The 5,419-nt window shown below is 39.1% G+C and overlaps 1 long non-coding RNA gene across 2 annotated transcripts; it reads right to left on the bottom strand.

The window, feature by feature from the left end:
- Window positions 1-2,502: 2,502 nt before the first annotated feature.
- Window positions 2,503-4,344, bottom strand: LOC139434776 (uncharacterized). Of its 2 annotated transcripts, none has more exons than XR_011644080.1 (4): window positions 4,107-4,344; window positions 3,367-3,445; window positions 3,162-3,273; window positions 2,503-2,878 (listed from the first exon to the last, which is right to left on the bottom strand). It is a non-coding gene; the product is annotated as an uncharacterized lncRNA (long non-coding RNA). The 2 variants fall into 2 exon arrangements; XR_011644081.1 differs by having other exon boundaries at window positions 3,162-3,270.
- Between the last annotated feature and the right edge of the window lie 1,075 nt (window positions 4,345-5,419).

The following is a 5,419-nucleotide window of genomic DNA, read 5'->3' as shown; positions in this document are numbered from 1 at the left end:
TTTGGAAATAGAGCAGATTATAGAGATTGGTCTATAATTATTTGTATCAAGTAAATCACCACCTTTATGCAGTGGAATGATGCGTGCACATTTCCAAATAGTCGGCAACTCACAGGTGGACAAAGACAGGTTGAACAAATCAGCAAGTGGGTACATGAGAATATGGGACATATATGCCTCATTAGACACAATAGTAGCAAAAAACTACAAAAGAATGTATACAACAATTAAAGAGCTTACGAAATGAAGGACAATACTGTTCTTATTACGATAATATATATACTATTATTAATGGGAAATCATGTCATTCATGACAATATGCCCGCAGTATTTATAAATCGTGGTTTATTACAACTTTCCATGCTCACTTCCGATGTTACACGACCGCTCCGAACAAAACAGCTTTCGCCGGTTAGTGACGTCACGCACGTCACGAGTAGAACACCTGTTGAATAATACACTACCTCTGTGGCTGATGTCGGACTCTGGAGACAGAATCGAGTGACAGACAAGACTCATTTGGCGGAGATCCGATGCGGCAACAGAACACAGACTGGTTTACATTTGACTTTAATTCATAGAGATTCTCAATAAATAGTAAATAAATAATAATGACTCTGCTGAAATAACCAGTTTAGATACATATAGCTGGTCAGGCTGTTGTAAATTGACCAGCCAGTATATATTAGGCTGGAATGGTTGGCTGGAGAGGGGTTTTGGACACTTCAGCTGGCCAGGAGGGCTGGTTTATCCATCTATCACCAACTTATGTTTAATAATAGTATTAAATATACCCTGCTGGGAGCTTACCAGGATTCCAGGTGACCAGCATACATTAAATACTGGTATGATTATTTAAACAAGAGAACATAAATATATTACAAAGATTCATTGTGTCATGTATTCTGGTATCTACAAAATAAAGACATTGTATAGTGTTCATAACAGCATTTTAATTTAATAAATAGCTAGTTAATATAATAAAATACACAGTAACAATACAATAATTATACAAATAACAACCAACCTGCAAATCAACCTACACATCAAAATAAATATATTATCTAAAACCGGTGCATTTGATTTAAAATAAAAGTAATACATAGAATTCAATATTTAAATGGTAACAAAAACCGTAATACTATGTATGATAAGAACAAGGCAACAAAGAAAGTGTTTGTTGTTTTTCCTTGTTCATGTCTATAATGTTTCCCGTTGTGTAGCGTCCAGCCTTTCCCAATCTGGCCTGCACTTCTGTCTGTTGAAGCCACTTCTTGAAGCAAACTGAAAAGAAATGTACAGATATAAGTACACTGTAAAAAGAAAACTTAATATTTACGTTAACATTTGGGCTGCTGTGGTTGCCAGAACCGTTAAAGTATAATACATTACAAATTACAGTTGGTTGGCATAGAGTCGAGACGTTACAGTCAACAATTGCTTATGGTGAATTACAATGGCAAAAACAAATAGAGCTAGTGGACACGGTGCAGCTGTATTATCTGGGAAATAGAAGAATCGGATCAGGATTCGGTATTGGCAGACAATCAATATCAAATTAATCGGATCATTATTAGCATCTGATCACCTTTGTCGACTTGCAGCCTAAATACAAAGATAACTCCACTCCTCTCCTACCACTCTTACCTCTAATAAGCCTTGGTAGAACTAGTGTCCGAGTCATAGGGTCCAGAGGCCTGTACTACGACGCCGGTTCAACCTAACCTGGATATGTTCGAGTTAGCCGGTTGGCCTAATCCAAAACATACGCGCTCTCGCTAAACGGTACTACGACGCGGGTTATCAAGTGGATCGCTCAAGCCAGCCGTGTCCTATCTAGTTAGGTGCACGTTCACATGAAAGGGGTGGTATCTGGAGCATTCGACCAATCACAGACATGGAGAAGCGTACTGACAGCGCAGCGTCATACTTCATGAATGAAAAGTGAACTTTAATACTAGTCAAAAATGAAGAAGTTAAACTTTAAACATCCATGACTTAAACACTTGTTCAGGATCAGAGCCTCAGAGCTGCACCTGCAAGGTGAACACAGCTGGGAACAGAACACGTGTTTGAATGCGTACATTAACAGGTTTATGATATCACTGCCCGTCTAAAACACGATCTGACTTCAATTACATTTGTCTCGAGTGTTTCCTCAACTTATGTGTTGCTTAAAATAATACTCCTGCATCCAGTCTGTGACACTGTGAGTGCTGCACGGCCAGATACGGCTCAGCTGACTCAGATCAGGAGATATATGATACATTATGAAGTGATATGCCGCGGACTGTACTTAATGTTACTCTGACCTGGGTACTGATGTTGTGGCCGATATTTAAGTAAGCTTTCTTAACGCTAATGTTATAATAGTCAGATTGCTCTGAAGATGGAGGTGATATTCTATTCATGTTCACGTTCACACAGTCGGTGATTTTTGCCGGCCGTCTTTCCTGCGACGGCAGTTTTTCTGTGTTTCCTTTCTCCTGTAATATGACTTGATCGCTTTAAACTCCGCACACTGAGCTCTGATTGGTCAGCAGGCAGTGCTTTCACTGAGTTGAGCTCTTAGCCTGCAACCTAACCTGCTCCGGGGCAGTTTAGCCGTTCAGCATAAGTTACCATGGAGATCTAGCCCGCTAAAAAGAGAACCAGCTTCGTAGGACCGGAAAGCCGGAGTTTTCCCTGAAGTTAGCCGCTAAGAGAACATCCTGCTTCGTAGTACAGGCCTCAGGACTGACTGAAGACATGTGGAACAGAGGACAGGCATGGTTCCATGTACAGGAAACTGGAACTTTGAACAGGTGTTTTCATCTTTTCTGCCTGAAGATTCACAAGTTCTTGATCAGGTGTTTGATGTGGGCTGGCATGATCCTTTCTGCAGCGATAAATAAAGAAAACAAAGATTTTTTTTTAAATAATGGTAATGATGGTAACAACAATAATATTAGTATAATTATGTATATAGCACTTACACAATTGCAAAGTGATTCTCACAACAAAAATAAAGAACAAAACAATATCAACAATAAAAAAACAAATTATTACAGGAATGTTGAGACAAATAAATGTTTTTTCAGTCTTTACAATGCAGGAAATGACCTTCCAAAGGCTAAATTCAAACTCAATACCATAAATAACTGGGTACCAAAGTGCTTTACCTGATAGAACACGCTCCACACGGAGCAGCAACCATCCGGCTCGGCCTTTTGCTGCATATCATCTCCTCCCTCTATCTCTCTCTCTCTGGTGTTAGGTTCCAGTAGATCTCTACTATCCAATAAAACAGAAATTTCCCAAAAAATCATATTAAAAAAGTTAAAAACAATGACTGGCTGTTGGCATTGAAATGGATTAGAATCTCACCTTTTTCCTGGATGTCAGGAAGGCCATGGAGTCGTTCCCTTCAAGTCCGCAACCAGTCATAGGAGTTCAAATGCAAAGCCTGAATGATGACAAGAGCGAGAGACATACATTTTACAATTATATTTTTAATTCATACCAGAGCAGTGTGTACAGGCCCTGTACGACATGCAGAGAACAGATCAAATCCCCTGACAGACTCACACACTTTGGTGATGTCCTCATCTGATAATGTTTCATTTTTTAGCAGCAAAGTAACATGTATATGTCAGACCCAACTCATTTACAGTATGTTTTGCATCTCCTCAACAATGGTCTGTATAGTTGAGTAGAACAAAACTGTCCCTACAATTTCAGGTAGATTAACACACATTTGTAAGAAAAGTTTACAATGAAGCACAAAACCCCTCTTTGTATTAAGCGAGCTGCCACAGAAAGTGCAGCTTAACATGCTAACCTTTGGTGAGCTACAGTAAAGCTAACTTCATGCTCAACACAAAACCTTTAACGTGCATTACATTGACGATTTTAAACACAACTTAACTCTCTCTACTTGTAAGATAACGTTTAGTTAACTTACCCTTAAATAACTACATCACGTTTTTCAGTGGAAACACAAACTGCAGAAAACGTTAGCTGCTAACTGTTGTTAGCTAAGACAGCTAGCTCTTAAGGGAAGTAACATAGCCTCATGGCAAACGTAAGGTTGAGTTAACGTAACGTTGTAAGAAAGCAAAACGAACCTTCGAGAAAGCGTTTACTCTCTCTCCTTAGCGGGCATTGTTGATTGTTCGAAACACGATCTCTCGATGTGCTGCCCCACACATCGTCGGTTTCATCGACCCCGGGTTACCTGGTCTAGCAAACGTCCGCCTCGTACGACGCACTTGTTTTGTCCATATACGCAACATTTGATCATTTTTTGGCCACAAAAACATCCCATAACCAGATGTTGAGACGGCCCCACATCCCCATACAACATATCGCTTGCAAATTATTCTTGGCGTCTTATTGCTGTGCATCCTTTGTCGTAATATTTGGCCCTTCAATGCATTCAAACGGGACTGAGCTCAGCTGTGTTCCACTCATGACGTCACCGCCGGAAATGGCCGAAGTTGATGTTTCCGGCGCAACGAACGATTGTTACTAACTGACAACTTTTGTATGCTGTTATAATCGTGATTTATTAAAAATAGATCAATAATAAAAAAATCATATGGCACATTCCACAATACAAATGCAACCTCTATCATATACTAAGCCCACTAACAGGTGCTAAAAGCATTTCGTAAGCTCTTTAAAGATGACCTAAAAAAGTGGATTAATATAACAATTTCTTTAGCAGGACACATTTCAATCATAAAGATGAATGTTCTACCAAGAGTCAATTTCTTAGCTAGTATGTTGCCTTTATCTCCACCAGACGGTTTTTGGGACAAACTTCAGAATAGGATTTCAAAATATATTTGGAAAAACCAATACCCAAGAATCAGATACAAAGTTTTACAATATGACAAAAACAGTGGAGGCCTTAATGTTCCCAATCTCCAGCTCTATTATTATTCCTTCACGCTTCGAGCCTTGAAAAACTGGATTGATGAAAGCACCAATGTACCTTGGATTAAAATTGAAAGAAGTATAGTCTATCCCCTTAAACTTGGTGATGTCTTATTTTCTGCCATGTCGCCATATTATGCAAACATTTGGACCAATTATTGGGCAAGCTGTGAAAGTGTGGAAACATGTGGGGAAATTGTGCAATTGGTCTGTAGATTGGCATAGTAACATACCCATTTTTCATAACCTGTTACTACTTATTGGGAAAAAAGCAATCCAATTCCCACAATGGCAAACCCGAGGAATACATTATCTTTCTGACATAACCAACGACAAAGGCTTGATGTCCTTCCAAGAATTGAAAGATACGTATAATGTGCCTGGCTCTTCCTTCTTTTTCTATTTACAACTACGTACTGCCATGCACACATATGGAGTTCCTTGTGTAACCGATGTATAACTTCACTTGTTTATATTTCAGTAAAATCATTGTCCATAC

The sequence above is a fragment of the Pseudochaenichthys georgianus genome, chromosome 11 (genome assembly GCF_902827115.2).
Source record: "Pseudochaenichthys georgianus chromosome 11, fPseGeo1.2, whole genome shotgun sequence".
Taxonomy (NCBI): domain Eukaryota; kingdom Metazoa; phylum Chordata; class Actinopteri; order Perciformes; family Channichthyidae; genus Pseudochaenichthys; species Pseudochaenichthys georgianus.
This window is presented reverse-complemented; position numbering and strand designations above follow the sequence as displayed.